Source organism: Plutella xylostella, chromosome 4 (assembly GCF_932276165.1).
Source record: "Plutella xylostella chromosome 4, ilPluXylo3.1, whole genome shotgun sequence".
NCBI lineage: Eukaryota > Metazoa > Arthropoda > Insecta > Lepidoptera > Plutellidae > Plutella > Plutella xylostella.
Window position 1 is genome coordinate 194,377 of NC_063984.1, and position 17,869 is coordinate 212,245.

At 38.5% G+C, this 17,869-nt stretch overlaps 1 protein-coding gene across 1 annotated transcript in view; it reads left to right on the forward strand.

Annotated features, from left to right (window-relative positions):
• Positions 1–3,403: 3,403 nt before the first annotated feature.
• The window catches only part of LOC105384795 (neural cell adhesion molecule 1-A), a 258,015-nt gene continuing 243,549 nt past the window's right edge, over positions 3,404–17,869 (forward strand). The window contains exon 1 of the mRNA XM_048630715.1: positions 3,404–3,555. The gene's annotated coding sequence lies outside the window, so the exon portion shown is untranslated. The remainder of the gene's footprint in view (positions 3,556–17,869) is intronic.

The window sequence follows — 17,869 nt, forward strand, 5'->3', positions numbered from 1 at the left end:
AAGCTATCATTCCTAGGCTTTACATCCATACATGAAGGTGAAATTCGGACCCCAAAATGTTCAGTAAGCAAGGCTTTTTTTTACGTTTCACAATTTATGTTTCCAAACTACGTCGACTACGTAATAACGAGAAGGGACGAAAACATGTAAAGACTTTTGGTAAAATAAATATACGAAAGAGTCTTTTTGAACAGAATGAAGTTTGGTTTCTCGTGGTGCGACGAATCCTGAGAGTTGGCGGGAGCAGCGCGGCGCCGCCACTGCGCGACCGAAGCACCCGGCATTTGGTTCATTTTCTTTACTTTTAGCTTATGTGGAATTAAATTTTCAAGCCATGTACTTACTTATGTAATGTGTAGATTCTGTAGCTCCAACTGTAATTCAGACAGATCGTAAGAGATCTGGCATTATTCCCTGAGAACGAAATGAGCTATTTGCATCCCCATTTTCAGGAAATTCTCTGACCTACTTTAAGAGCGGTGGTTATCAAATTCGCCGTGCGTATAGTGGCGACGCCACGCTACCCGCGCCACTGCCGCAAGTCAAAAGTTAGGAAATGTGGCTAACTCTCGCCTTTGACTCATCGCTACTCGACTCGCGTCACCAAGAAAAAAACTTATCCACCCTTCGGTAAAAGGTTCCACATACCGCGGCCGTTCCAGAGAGCCAAATGTTTGTTTTGAGATATCACCGAGTTTTCACTTACTTCCACACATAGTAATAAGTTCGAAGAACTTGGTATGTTGAGGATGGGTTTTCGAGGACTTAGGTTCCTTGTTATCATCAGTCACTTTACCTGAATGTAATACTTGGTAATAAGTATTCTTATTTGAAGGAATTTAATCTAAGAATATACCTTCAACATTGTAAATAAGAACGGTAAGATAAAGAATAACAAACTACATACTTGCTCTTATTTTAATATTTTTAAATAAGCGGGTAGAATTCCCTGAAGGTTTTTAATCAGTTAAATTAAAATTAATAAGTATTACAAGAATACTTATAGACGAAGTCAATGCTACAAAACAATAATTTTAGAACTTGACAGTAGTAGATGTCTGTTATTTTACAGTCAATACATTACTAAGCACATAAGTAACTAATAATTATTTATATTATTATATTTAGGGCGTCTTGCATATAACAAAGTTAAATAAACATTATACTGTCTGAGCAAGAGGTCATAGATTTAATTTTATTTAACTTTGTTGTGCAAGACGCCCTTATTCATTAAAATGATCTGATTACAATTATAGTAGGTATCTGCCACTACGTACATTATGTAAGCGGTCTCTTCTCTTGTAGTAGCCATGATCATATAACATTAATAATACCAATGCAGTATTTTAATTTTAATTAAAACAATCCATGAGAGTTTCCCAGAAAAAATATCAATTAAATATTGAATCGTGGGTGTTTCATACAATATTATCAATTCGACCTTTTGGTATATTTTATACGATAGTGTAATAATAATCTTAGTTGAAGTTGATTAAAATAACACAAAAGTACAGAGTGCGGGGGAGGCGCCGGCTACTGTCGCCCACTGTGGCAATCACTGATGGATCACTCATTTATTCTCATCTTCATTTGATACAACTTTTTCAACTTGTATTTATTACAAGAAAGGATAATTTCCGAATGTCAATCATGTAAATATTCGCTGTAAGTGCTACACACACAGCCCGCCCGCAGCGCTGGTGCCGTATTATCAATTCATAATACGTGACTTACAATCTATTAGGGCGCGTCTACGCTGCCGAATCCACCTGAGAATCGCTCAATATTTTATGAGGCGAGACTTGGCGCTCCGCTGTGCCTACGACCTAAATTTGGCGCCGAGTAATGGAGTCAGCTAGAGCCGTCTTCAGGCTCGTTGGCATATTTAAATATGCCTGCCAATGCAGCCTTCTACACTATTTTTATATTTATTTTCAATACTGGTCATCAATAACTAGCTAACTCGCAAAAAAGCTATAGATACCACTAGTCGTATATAGCTAGCCCGCTGCCGATGCCGTTAGTATAATAATTTGATGCATAATGCATAATGGGCCCACATCTTGCACCTACTACCCGCTACGGGACGGCGGCGGCGCGTAGCAACTAGCAATATAAATGAAAAAAGTTTAGTTGGCATTCAAAAATATAAACTTTGTAAAAATTGGCTTTGGTCAGACTTTCATAATCTAATACTTATTTAATTCATTTGTGCAAGTATTTTTTTCTTTTTTAAGTAAGTACCTAGGTAGGTAGGTAGTCATGAGGAAGTTGACCTCTAAACTATATAATTTGTTGTACATTTTGTCAATATCGGATTCCATAATATATTATTTAAGTATGAGCAGTGACAGTTTTAAACTGATAGTTTTATACCTATGTTCACTTAAGTTTTAAATTGTTCATAATTATATTTGATGAACGTAGGTCCCAATGAGCGCCACAACACTGACCTCGCCTCGAAATATCTATCTGCATTAGTTCTAAAAGAACAACTGGAATTGACTCGGTTGATCAGTAGAAATAGTAGAAAACCTATCTAATGTAAAAGGAAAATAATGACTCATTTACGCAAGCAGTGCAACACGGCGTGTGTGCGTCATCAAGTGGCTCGCTTCAAAGACACCTCCCCGTCTCGCTGCAGTCGTACTAATTTCCCTTTCATCATGGCGACTCCGCTTTATCTCTATTTGCATCCTGTTTAACTACTCTCGGACAGCTAAAAAGGAGTCAAAGAAAAGCCTATCTCTTCCGTTTGCACGGCTGCAAAGCTATCTCAGCTTGCGCGGCAATTCTGCATGTGTGCCGCGCCGCGGCGTGATTGGCCGGCCGCTGCGTGTGTACGTGCCGCGCGCCTGTGTGCGTACGTAACTAATACGAGTGTCCGCGAGATGTCGCTTTGTCCTAATGTGCCGAGCGTCATTAGAGCGAGTGTGTCGCGGGTGCAGCCATAAACATTTCATTTGTCAATCTTCAAACACGGTCATCCACGGGCGATGCGCCGTCATAGATTATTCAGACATTCATTTAAGTAAACCTTGTCTATGCAATGGAATGATTTTGAGTCATTTCAACAATATTTACCTACCTAGCAGATTATAAGTACATCTTTTTGATCAACTTGTTACTGAAATGGGGTGATTTTAATCAACAACTTTAGTAAATAAGTTTTTTTACGAGAACCTTACAGTCTGTTTCTCTGCTCTCATAACAGGCGTAATAACATACGTTTTTAGAAGCTTTTCATAAAAGTACACGAGTAACATCATAAAAAGATTCACATTTGCGGGTAGAGTCGGCTGCAGATGTCGGGTCTGCGCCGCACTCTGTGCCGCCGCCGCCGCCGCCGCCGCCGCCGCCGCCGCCGCCGCCGCCGCCGCGCCGCCGTCAGTCCGCGTCGCGAGCCGGCGCCGAGCGCACGTGTCCGCGCCGCCCCTCCAGTGACAGTGAGCGCAGTTACAAACACACGGTCGTACAGTGCGTGCTAGTGATCAACCCTGGTGGATAATGTGTTGTGATTTGACGTGAACCTGTGATGGAAAACCACTGTACCAGGTATTTGGGTTGCTTATTATCTGGTGTAGTTTTTGGGTAATTGACACTCTGTGACGAGCCGGGGATTCATTGGGCTTATGGTAATAGGAGCACCATGTAGGTGTACGGTTAGGTAATTTTGAAGCAGGCAAATTTCAGTGTAACGAGAAAATTAATACTGATTGCGTGTTACGTACTCAACGTCTTATTTAAGTTTTAAGTGGATAATGGTAATGTTCGTAATTAGAGGGTAGTTTCAGGGCAAATAATGGTCTACCACTTATAATTACTACTGACTTATTTCATTTTATTTTAATAACAATTTAAGTAGAACTCTTAATTATAAAGATATGGTTTTTATGATTATTATGCAAACTTTTATTGCTTGGCAAAAAATGGTTCCACGTTGGGCGCCACTTTCTTTACGACGAGACGTGGCGCAAAAAAGCCATTACGTAAACTGACGAGCAGCTCTCGACGTGAGCCGCTGCAGGCGCCGGCCGCGGCCGCAGTACCCACTAGCCCACTACCCACTACCCTCCACCGACTACTAAGCTAAGCACACTTTCTTAATATCATGTTATCAATTCATCGTAGGTAGATACGTTCGTTACTAACTTTTGTGAAAACACTGCGTAAAATTGTGATTTACCGAAAATAAATACGATAATTTTCATATACCTACCTAGTTATTGCAACGAGGTTGTTTGTTTGTAGACGGGACGAGTCGGTCGGTGACGGCTATAATATTATTGTTAGTTCTATCAGCAGCATCCCCGGTGATGCGGCGAAAATCTCATTCAAATGGACTTGTTTTCGTCCGGGCAGTTGCTCAGTTTCGTAAATCGAAGAAGGCTAAAGTATGCCGAGTGAGGGTAGAAGTAATATTGTAAAATACGCTGAATGTGCGGCAGACTGTTTCAGTAAGTAGGGTACCTCCAGTAGAAGGCAAACAGGTAAACCTTTGTTACATGTGTTTTAACATTTCTCGTTTCTCGTTTGAAAGGATTATTCTTTGGGGATGTTTGTTCTGCGATGTGCTCCGACCTCCAGGATTGTTATGAGGCCAGTTCCGCTCAGTTCATTTACTTCGAAAGGATTAAGATGAGTTTTTTCAGTTAGATATTTTCTTTACTAACGAAAATAGGGTTCTACCTTTTTTGGCATAAGATTTTTTTGCCTAATCTCGTATTGCATAGTAACGTTTGGTCAAAGTCTCGTTACGCCGAAAATCGTATGGCATAAATCTCGTTTAGTAAAAAGTTATTTCGCATAACATTGTTTAGCCTAATAATGGTATGGCCAAATCTTGAATAGCCTAATAATGCTATGGCATAGGTTTGTTAGGTTTATACAAAGTAATAATATTCGTTTGGCTTTAACTTTGACGGAGCGTCTCCCTACATAGCGCAAACTGGTGCCTTGTATTGTTTCCGCTGTTTGGAAAACGCTCCGCTCCGCTCCGCTTCGCTGCGCTCCGCTTTGGTTTTGATGAACATGTGCACCTAACACGCTCCTCCTCGCTTTGCTCGTCGTCGCACCTATTTTTAGGTTTCGATCTCATGGGGTTTGTAATAATTATATTGGTCGTTAACTTTCGATTTTTTGATCATACAATATCGTGATTTTCGGGATGTAGGAGAAAAATACCACAATTTGTACATTTACTACATACTTAATATATTATTTATTAAGATAACATTACGTGAAACAAGATTATACATAGATATAGACGAACATAAATTTGAGCAAACGAAACTTAGGTGTTTAAAGATTGTGCCTTAAGAGTTTTAGACGAAACGAGCCTTATGCCACATAAGTCTTGGCAAAGTGATGGTTCGGCCAAAAAAGTTTAGACCATACGAGTTATGCGAAATGAGTTTTGGTCAATAAAGATTATGCGAGATGAGCGGAACCCTTGAGAACTATTTGTCTGCATTATCGGAAAGGTAGGCACTTATCGAAATAGTTATATGAATAAATAGTATATCTTGAAGAGGTTCCCGAGCCCCGCGGCCGCGAGCCCCCGGGACTCCGGTCCAGAGACTTCATTATTGTCATATTAAGATGGTTACGAGTAAAAGGGGAAGATCTCAAAACCCGCATTCCGTTATGATTCATGAATATAATACTTACGTATTTTTAAAGAGGTACCTACCTACTATTCTACTACTACTTTCTGAGATTCTGTATCAATACGTTATGTAAATAAAATAGGTAGCTTATTATTTATTATATTGTATCTACCTGGGGGCACGGCAGGTGCCCGCGTCAAGTCGAGTTCAATTAAGTATAATATCTATTTTGAAAGGCGGACGCTAAATCCAACTAATCGGAGATTACCAATTATATCGGTCAAGTCACTCTAGCTTGAGTTCCGGTTCGTTCTGGGGCTATGAATGAATCCTTTATTTATTAATAGATTAATTGGTTATACTGTGCTTGTGTAGTGAAGGAAAACACCGTTTGAAATCCTTCAAATATTGTAGCGGCAAAATGCAGTGCGGTGGTTTAAGCTTATATGAATAAGATCTTAAGCATATGTAAGATATTTGAATAATATATAGTAAGTGGCACGTACTGCGAGCCACGGGCGCGTACCGACGCAATATCCCGCCGATAATTTCTCCATTGATATTAAATCCCCGAGGGGGAAAACTTTGAGAAATTGCAAAAATCATTCTAAAAATATTTACACAAGAAAGTTTTCGGTCGCGTACTTATCAAATTGGAGTTTCCTGACAAGTCTCCATTGACTGCGGCAAAGCCCCGGAGCGGGAACTTTTCACGTTAAAAAATGTTTGCTTCGCGCTAAAATGTTTTAAACTGTCGGCTTGTTATACTAAATGTGAAGGGAAAATTAAGGATCGTCAACATACTTCGCAAGTATTTGAGCATTATGTAATCGATACTTCTTTACGATTAAGTCGTAAAAGCTGAACTTCAATTCTTAACTAACTCTAAGTGGGTAATGTGATTTCGTATTTCAAATATTTAGGAAAATTATTCGAGCTAACTAGAAAATATGGCAATATCATCGGCTATCACTTACACAGTGAGGGAAAATGTCTGTTTCCTAGAAGTCGGTAATTCGTGCGAGCTCGTAGGTCGCGTCGTGAGTCGTGAGTCGTGACGGACAGGAGCGTCATTATTCTGTCTAGCGGCGTCGCTCGCCGACAAGTCGCGTAGAATTACTTATGAGAAGTCCGCGGCGGCGGCGGCTACCGGGAACTCCTCAGAACAACAACTTTACTTACATAGATAATTGGGACAGCACTAGCTGTACCGGGAACAAGTCGAATCAGACGAGCGAGTTCGAATTTTCATATATAATGTAAAATTTTACTTTCAAACTCGACACAAACTTAGCTCTAACGATGTTTTTCTTGTTTACTTACTTTCAGTGTTTTGGAAAGTCAATATTTGTTTTTATAAGTTGACTGTTGATTGTATTTGCGTCCAATTTGTATCGTTAACTTCATTTATCATGCCGGGTGTTTTGTGGGTGAACTTGAATGGTAAAACCCATAGAACAACGCGGACTAGGGTGTACCCTCGGTTGAATCCAACACTAGGCTAAAACCATTGATTTGAGGACTTCCACCTTTTTTCCGGAATTACACTCGTGCTATATATGTATTTTATGTTTTCGTATGCTTATACATACATAATTATCACACGCACAGACCCGCGCCGCGACACACACACACACGTCGACACAGCTCGTCACAGTTGCTGAAACTTTGCACAATAGCTGATATTAATGTATGCATGTGTGTATAATTACGCACTCTCATTGTGCCTCCGCTTTGTTCTTCAAACGCTCTAAGATCTATTCATTTAAATAATTATTTTCAATTTGAGCGTCTCAGAACATGATTTATGCAAGTTTCCTGCGCTCATTATCACTGGAAGTGCTGCTCAACCATTATTCTTGCTTCATTGTGTGTGCCACAACTAAACTTGAACTTTGTCACGTAGAACAAAAGGCCCCAATTTGGTGTTCCGGGATTGTCGCGTGCGGGTTCAAAGGGCTTTGCCTGGATTTGCACTAAAATTATCGCGAGTTTTTGCGTATTAACAACACGTTTTTGTTACGAGTATATGTGAAAGCATTTTTGCGCAGTATTTTCGTGTTATAATTGGTGTTTAAATCTAAGAAAAGGTGAAATCTTTATTTATGTAATGTATGAATTTAATAATATGAACAGGCACGTAATCATGAAGTCGGCAGCGCTTCAATACCGGCGGAAGGGATTTCAATGTAGTTTCTATTTTTATTTTAGTTACGGATACATATTACAAGGTATTTTTTATAATTTAAGTTATGATAAGTTTGATGGGCAGTCAGAGACTGACTTCTGACTGGCTAATCCTTTAATTTCACCACGGTGACAAAACCTAGACTCTATTGTTTGTGTTTCACCGACACGCAGAGAAGAAGATAAGTTTGATTGCTTTCAAGTAGACACAACTACAGACAAGTAGCTAGTGACGTCACTCGACTCGCAGACTCGAGTGTCCGCAGTTGTTGTTCCATCTCCAGATATAAGCTGATATTTTCCGCGTGGCTTATTAAAGTTATTACTGAGAACAAAAGTCACGAGCGAGGGCTCGTCCTGGTTGAGAGCTGCTGTTTGGACCAATCGCTGTAATTTATTTATTTCACACATTTGCAGTAGTTTCTACTCTGCAGTAGTGTTACCTTAAGTATATATAGACATAAATAAAGTAGGTATATAGGTATATACAATGAAATTTATTTATTTATTATATTAGGTCAGTTTTTACCTGTATGGTTTCTGCTGGGATTTAGCAGTGTCTTGACTATCAACTGTAGTAGGGTACTGTTTAACCGAAACGGTTGCGACTTATACATAGTATGGCATTCACTCGAGTTGAGTTATCAGCCGAGTCCCTGGCGGAGTCCAGTCGGGACGCGCCCGGTGCCGCGCCGACTGCCGCCGCGGACGAGGCCGAGCTACAAAGGATCTCTCCTTCCTTCCGAGAATTTTGAGAAGCGATCCCCGAGAACGGCCCGATGCTGGCATCTCGCAAAAATGCCAGATTAAATTTTTACACTTTGAGCTGGATTCCACTTTTTGAAACGATACTGTAAGGTAGCGCTATGTTCTTTATTTTCATGTTATATAATGTAGCAGTGTAAACGATGTTTGGATTCCCAGTGTACCTATCTTTCTAAATTAAGATAGGTAAGGCTGAACTGTAATTTCATGGAGCTTTTTTGTATTTTCTACTTTAAACTTTCACCCCAAGCGCAGTTAAAAAGAACATGCCGAACTTCGGTACCAACATATTTTAATCCTTCAAAGCAAGTCTAGGGTTTGCATGCAGATCTCCACAACCCTTAGGTACATGGCCTGTGCCGTGTACACAATACACAAGCCGCATTTTTATATCTACTTAGTTAGTGAAATAACTCGACAAGGGACGGTGGCCGCCCCGCCGCCGCCCCGCCGCCGCGTCTGCATCCTTTATGTGGCCATTTGCTCTCAACTTGTAATATTAAAGTTTCTACTTAGTCACCGTTATTGGCGCTTCTGGCTGGCAGAAGAACCGCGGAGCACCGAGCTACATGTGCACAACGTGCATACTTGATGATTATGAGACTTTGGATCAAACTCTAAAAGTATTCTTAGACGTTATTACCAAAATACCTGCATACTTCTCCATTCTTAAAAGCACGGTCACTTATGTAAAACAAAAAATCAAGGTATAAAACCATTTTGACCAAAACTAGTGGCATGAGTACTAGGATAGCAGAAGAGAGTAGCAATAAACACGTGATAAACCCAGCGAGGTCGCTCGCTGCACATTACCTGCAAATCTTCCTCGCGACGTGATCTGAATACGCAGACCATCATGGCTGCCCACTTAGCTCTAGATATTCATTTTTTATGCAGAATATTTTATTTTATGAGAAGGTTATGTCTGATGCATTTTTCTAGATTTACATTCGGTCTAAAACTTAGACATAACATGAAGCTAGCATGAATCTTCTTAAAACACGAGCCCTTCCTTAGTATCCTCGGGGCCAGTTATCGTGGTAAAGAGTGCACTATGAAAGTGTAAGTGGGCCGGCCCCGGTGAGTTATGCCTCCACCGCCGCCGCCGCCGCCGCCGCCTCGCGGAGTAAATCATACAGCGCGCTACACACATACCGACACGACCCACTGTATTGGGTAATAAGGGGGTGGTGTATTTTAGACATGATCGTAATAGTGGCTGTCCCAGTTAAAGTATTTATAGGTGTTCTCAATGTAATGTTACATTTAAATAATATTGGAGATGCTCTAATTTCTAGAAAATATGCCGTTTATTATTTGTAGTATAAATTATGTTATTTCAGTTAATAATTTATAAACACCTCGCAGACAGATTGTTAACGGTATAGGCATAGATGCTGGTATGCAATAGGTTTCCGCTGGCAGTTTGGCACACCTTGACTAGCTTAAACATCCTCCTTGTAATTACCCGCTGACAGGGGCGATAGAAATAGGGCCTTGTCGGCACCCGTTGAGCGCGGAACCCTAAAATCATTGCGGAAATCATGTTTGTTCGATAAGGTTTTTTATTTGTTTGTTTAATTTTACTCTGAACTGAACCAGTATCTAAATATTCTTCCAATTACCTGCTAATCGTTAAGATGGAGCGAAAAAGTTTATCAGTACCTAAGTGAATAACTATCTTGGGCCATCGATGGAGGGGGAGCCAAATTAAGATAGATTGATTTCATTAGCCGCGGCGTGTCGGCGCCCCAGTCCAGCCTGGGGAGGCTTCGCGGGAGTTGGTGATCCTCCGGCCAGCGGCACTGTTAATAAATAACTCGGAAATGGACACTTTCGTTAAAGGTAAAAACTATCTCCGCACTACGTAGGAGGAAATACAAGTACCTGCTAGTCTTAACTTAAGTCAAAGTTACGCTTATTCTCTGTCGGTGCTATGTGAGTGATCAGCGTGTGATTGTGTGCCGAGTGGTCTCGTTGACTTTGTTTGCTATGCTTAATACCCACTCATACAAGGTATACAATACATATGAAAATGAAATTTTACTTGAGTAAACTAATGATTACAAAAAATACTTAGTAGGTACATCTCACTACAATTCTTATAACTGTCTTTATATAATATATAACTTTCTCAAACAAGAGGGTTAGTGAAAAAATGAAATAATTTATCGCTAAGAACAACCTTGGAGTGCCTTAATGTTAATTTATAGCGCTGACTTTCAAACAGCTCCGAATCTATAAAGTACTAAAATATTTAAATATTTGAACCCGTAAGTAATTTCATTAAATTGATTACGTTCCTTTTTTAAGCGTCGTCGTTTGATATTATTATTATAAATGCGTCAAATATTTTGAAACATCACTAAAAGCTTCTATTACTTTGAAGAATTTTCTGACGAAAATGTTATTAAATGTAAGAAGATGCTAACATGCCTCCATCATTAATATCACTTGCCAGTTTTGATGTATTTTTCTGTTCACTTGCTGGAATAATGATGGCACATGCCCAAATATTGATTCTATAAATTTTTATATTAAACATAATTATGTTAATACTCTTCCAATCATAAATGGCTTACTGGGAATAGGCAAATTTTTATAATAGGTACGTACCTACTTAAGAAAATATTCCGTAGTTGTGTGTTCTACCATGCTGCAGTCAGTTTTCCATTTTCTCAGGGTTTTTTACCTGGTTCCGATTGCCGACCGGATCGGAGCGTTTTCTATACTACTTTAATTGGTACAAAATGTATAATTACATATAACATGTGCAATTACATATAATTTCTTTGGACGTGCACATAGGATTGCTACTACCAACTCGACAAGATTTATAATAGTGAAACACAATTTATTCTGTTCGGCAGTTACCAACATGTCACATAATATTATTTAGTTCTCGAATTAGCTACGAGATCTCGTAGCGCACAACGGCGTAGCAATAGTACTTTCGTAGCACTACGAGACTAATGCAGTTAACGAAAAAAAAACTGCTAAGCTAGGTATATCAGTATTTTTTAATTATGTACATAGATTATATATGCGGGTTTAAAAATAACAAAAAAAGGCATAGTCCTATTTAAGTAAAGATGCACAGAACCTGTTTATTCATTCATAAATTTTAAAAAAGGTTACTTGCGAGAAATGATAGTTTCACCTGCTATAGCCGTTCCATATGTCACTAACACTTTTTTCAATGCTCGTGCGTGTATAATAAACTGCACAGGGGTATGTACGAGGGGTATGTATGATTGGTGGCGCCATCAGCTTTTATATGAGTTTCTACACATTTCTTTTAAACTTGTATAATTATTTTAATCTAATTGCACAAGTTATACAGCAGCCGTTTTAAACTGCGGAGAACGTCGGAAGACGCAGCTACTATAAAATTCTTCTCTCGACCAGAAAAAATATTGAAAAAAGTTATTTTTAATTAATGTTTGAAGCAATTATATGCAGTCTTTACTGAATGAAGAGCATCTGGTCAGTGGATATCTCCGTCCCGGTTTCTCTTGCAATCTTTTCAATTAACTTGTTCCTCTCTCTCTCTCTCTGTGCACGGCTGCACTCACCACTGCTGCGGAATCTATAACTATATATTATACTATCGGTATTTTTATGCAATATCCATACCAAATGATAGCTGATAAATAATTAGGCATTAGGTACATTATACATATTGTGTTCATACTCTGTCTCATTAAGACTATCTCAAAGGCTAACTAGCGCCGTCCGTTAAAAAAATCATAACTTGTAACTGCTAAAAACGGCCGGTTCTCGCATGTATGATGTATATTGTATACGTAGATACTTGCATGTACAGTGATTTGTCAGATCCATTTCACTGACAACTTCATATGAAAATGTTCGTGTCTGGCGGCCTGTTGTAACTTGTTGTGAGTGACGTCACTGTGTGATGTCGCCGGTCGCGTGCTAGTAGTAAGTATAGAGTCGTATGGTCTTCAATATAAAAATACCAAGTTGCAGAAACCACAAACTTCTACTATGAACAAGCCAAGACGGCCAAGTGATACGAGATAATCCATCATTGCGTAGCATCATTGAAAGTGGTACTTAAATTAATTAATGTGGGTATTAACTGGATATTCCGTCTAGCATTAGAAGACTAAGAGAAATGTGTTAAAAATATCATTTAAAAACCGTCTTTCCACTGCATTTATGGAAATGATCAGCTCTGAACAAAACATTGGAAACGAATATTAGACCCCCCCCCCACTGCCGCCATATTCTTTAAACTTCACCATTCATAAGTTGTTTAATTTCAGCGCTGGGATTATGGCGGATATTCCTGCTGAATATTCAGTGTTGGAGTCTGTATTTATGCAGGTGGAAAGGAAACTTTTATAGCTTTCTGTCCATAAAGATTTATCTTAATCACGCTCCCTGGCGCGACAGTTCTCAACTACTTTATGTTTTTTTTCCTTTGAACAGAAGCGGAACGGTTTTCTTTACGACTGTACTTTGAGTTCGGTTAAAATGTGTTTTATTCGTTTCGTTTCTCTTTTTGAATTTGTAAAGCGCAAAGCTAAGTGGCTATTATTAGTTAACTTTATAGTCATTTATAAAAGTTTAAAGTTTTTCTTGTGATGACACGGTTCACAATATTTACAGAGAAAGTTTACTTTGTTTCTGTTTTGAAACACACAAACCACATTGCTTCACAATCTAGCAAGTGGTTAACAAGAACAGTTTTATTTTACACTGAAAAATTTAAATATTTAAATATTCTTCTATATTGTAACTCGAAAAAGCATTTTTGAAATATTTCTATTAGCAACACAGTAGCTCGACACTATATCTGACGCCATTCGTATTCCCAGCCTGCACCACACTCGGAGCTGTAGCTCCTCTTCGCTCCTTTAGTTCGACCCAGTGAGTAGGGTGTCCCACGCCTCAGCCAACAACCGTGAAGTTTAATTAATTGTTATTACCTACTATTGATATTAGGTACTATTATTTAATTTCCCAACGATCCACCATCTACCAGGGAGAACAAAAAACGCTCTCGCTGTAACTAACATACGTCCGAGGCACGGTCGTCGTTGTTTTGTATAAACAATTCGATAAAATTTACTGTAAATAAAAATATTTCGTTATAATTAACGGTATAGATAGAAATAATTTTGTTACTGTTTTTAAAATTCAGCTAAATGTTACACAAAGGGTAACGAAATGTTTATTTTCCATTTCTGAATGGTCGCCCTCAATCAAATAGACGTCGGCATAAAATTATTATTTAGTTCGGTATTCATAACATCAAAACATTGTTACAAAATTTTTCGAGTATTTTGTATCGATCGGGCATTTTCAATATTATTATTATTAGAAGGTATCACATTTTATCTTCACATTTGACCTACTATTTTAAAAGGTAATCTGTTGATTAGAGACAAATCAGGGAACTGAACTTCAAAACGGGCGGAGTCCCACGTGCGCCGAAATTACGCCGGCGCCAACTTTATAATCAGATCTGTAGAAATTTCCACAATTTGGATGCTCGCGCCGCAGCCAGGGCGGTCAGGAGTGTCTTGTGTGATGTTGACACGCAAGCCTATTTGTGTAATTTCATAGCTATAGCGATCACGTTGAATCTGAGATGTTTATTGAATTATCTGTCCATTTTAGACAAATTTAATATAATATAGATTTGATAAGAGCGGCTATAAAGTAAAGACCACTACAATTCTTGTGAGTAAAGGTATCTGCAATATGTATTAAAATGTAGAATAAGGCTGTTCTGGTCCGGCTCGGGGCCGCTACAGATTTTATTACCAACATGAATAAATTTCAACAAGGCCATCCGACTGAGAGCACATAAATTATCACGATGTTCACGGGCGACTATTTACGTTGTGAACGTTATAGCTCGCTCGCTTATTACATCTGGACATTATTACCCGCCGTGTTCGGGCAGAGGTGTATAATGAATATTTACGATGTCGCTAAATGCGATTAGTTGGCCCGTGTCGGTCGCTACGGCTTAATAAACTTTATTATTGCATAAAATCATACTCGAAGTGGCTGAATGGTTCTAACGAATTGTTTATTGCGTATTTTGGTAATGCATGACAGTAGGTAAGTTTTGATTTTTCTGGAGGAGATAAGTCGGAGGCAGCCATCAGCAGGTGCTGCTAGAATATTTTTTTTAAGTATGTTATTTCAGTTTCAATTTTCGTAACGTTCTACTTGTAGAGAGAGATCAATTAACTGATTGTACTAAACTTTTCTAATTCACACTTTATGATGCGCACAGATGGGATCATAAACTCATCTAACTAAAGGGAAAATACATAACTTATAATGAGTCTAAACCGTTAACGTATTTAGATAAATTGTGTTAAAATATTCAAAAACGGAGAGGACAAAAACTAAAGGTTCCCTAATGACGCGTCGGGACGCACTTTTAGTTTTGATTTATGGCTAGTGAGTGGTACCTTATATCTACTTGTCGGCATCAATCCACATACTTTCATGATAAACAGTAAAAAAAATACTTAGGTACCTACATAATTGCAATAATTATGTGTTTACATTTGCTCCACCGTTTTACGTGCTACGATTACGATACTCATTCACTGCACTATATGCATTTTGACACTCGTCAGTATTATGTACTGCATACACGTTACTCACGTAAAATATATTTTTTATCACTCTAGGTACAAGATGCTTACGAAGCGTTAACGTGATACAAAAATATAGATTGACACTGAACAGTCGAAATGATTCTTGCCCTCTTAATCAATTAATCTCTTAACTTTTTATAAGCTCGACTAATAATTAAAACGGGGGCCGGTATCAAAACATAAGTACTTTTTTGTATATTAGAACAATTCTCAGAATAAAGAACTGTCCAACAACGGCGTCACATAACGACTTCAGTCACAAGTGTATCGACATCGCAACACACAAGCCGGCTGAATAGTAATCGAATATCATATTACTAACGCGGCGTTTGCTAACACACCATACTAATTTGGACTGTCACCTCTATGGCGCTCGTGACAAGAGCTACATTGACGGGTATGTACATGAAATGTGTTTGATTATCAGTGTGGGAGCCACGTCTGTGAGCAGCTCTGTGTAGTCACAGTTTAATTGTCGCTTTGTATTGTGGTCGCTGAGCGCCGCGACGGTCGCCATCAGCTGCGGATGTACTACACATTGAGAATTATGCCGATGATAATAGTATAAGTAATATATTTATGATGTTGTGTAAAAATAACTTTAAGATGAAAATCACACCTTAAAGAAAATACAATTTATTCACATGTTGTCTTATTATTGTTGTCAAGAAAGTTTCAATAGGTAAACAATATCATCACCGCTTAAAAAGATATAAAACGGCGGGGATGGCCCCGGCCCGGCCTCGGCCTCGCTTATAAAGAACCCATTAAATCCATTTACGCAATTTTGGCCAAGTTCCCCTGAAAGAGATGGTCAATCAATTAAGTTTAGAGGAAGTTAATTGCGGAACTCATTTTGTTTTCGTTCTTTAAAATGGAGCTGTCGTTGGGCCGACAAATGATACTTTTAAAATATTTCATCGACTTTAGGTATTATGCTATTTCTAAATACCATTAATAAATAGTTTAGTTTTTATCAATATACCTAATTATTGTTAAGAGTCTTATTTGAAAAAATATAAGTAGGTATAATATTATTTTATTACAGTAACTGTGCACTAACTAGACGTAAGTAAGACCTTTTCCCTTTAGTTTGAAGATGTGCATTGCTGCACCCAGTTTTCACTAACACATTTATACTATTGTAAATGATGTACAACGTAAGTAGTCGAAATAGTAAATAAAGAGGCCGCCGCGGGCCCACTCCGCTCCTCAAGTGAAGCCGAACTGCGCCGCGGCTTGTTATATTTTAATTAGCGGAAAGTTATTTAGCCGAAAGCTTTATGATTATGAACTTGTACTTAATGTTGGTTTTAAATAAATCTCAAAATCATAATACCGAAGTTCTGATATAGTTAATATTTGTTTGATTTGTTTAATATTAAGTTATGCATAACAATGTCGTGCTACATTTGGATAAACTAAGTTTATTCAGTAAATAAAGTGTTTCTTAACTATGTATTGTACAAGTGAGTAATCGTGAAGGCTCTCGCCTTGTCCGCACTCTGTAATTGAAGCTGCCCTGAGCCGCAGTCTGTGCAGCACGCGTAGCACAGTATGGCGGTGACAAGATATAAATGACAGCTAGTTGCAACAAATTGTGTGATACCAGTTGTCCTCACAAACGCTAACATGGCCAACACGAAATAATCACCACAAGATGTGAGTTACAATTTTGACAGCGAGATTGGAAGATTTGTCTTATTTCCTAACATGGGTGTACCAATTTATCCACACATGTCTCAGTTTGACATTTGTTTAGGTAGCATTATATCACTCAAGTTCAAAGGTGGTGATAACATGTGACACAAATAATTATTTGTTTAGTTTTTGTTAATTTCATCCTTGCTCTACAAGAAGAGATGCAGGAAAGGAAAATTACTATAATACTTATAGGGAGGATGATCCGGACTCTAATAACCCGTTGAAAATTCTTTAAAAACAACATTTGTCAAAACACACATCCTCTTTTTTATTTGACTAAAATTATAATAATTACCTATATTATATGTAGGTAGCGGTGGTAGCTCAGACGGGTAAGCGCCCGCCCCTTATGGAAGAGATGCGGGTTCAAATCTCGTCGCTGACATGTGCCAATAAGTTAGATAGATATACATTAATTTGTTCCACTCAAACATAACACATAACTACAACAAATGATATAGGTACAGTTAAATGAAGAGGCGAAATGTGTGTGTTGAAACAGACCAAAAGGGAAGCATCTCAGCGCATATGTTTGCCCCTTTGATTATATTTGCCCTTAGGTTAACCACTGATTTTCAGTTGCCTCCCATATAGTTTAAGTTTGCCTATTCACGTCAAAGTATGTAGTTAATAAAGTGGCTAATTGAATAGTTTGAATGATAGATGTGGAGTTCACAAAATGTAAATCATATACTTACATTGAATAGGTCCGGCACACCGGGCAGTCAGCGACTGATGCTATGATGACTGGCGTTTCCTTTCACCACAGCGACAAACCCTAGTCAGGCTTTATTATTTATCAACAACACACTAACTAGAATTAAGTGGCTAATTGAATAGTTTGAATGTTAAATGTGGAGGTTCAAGAAATGTAAATCATATAAACTGTACATTGAATAAGTCCGGCACACCGGGCAGTCAGCAACTGATGCTAATCCTTTCTCCACAGCGACA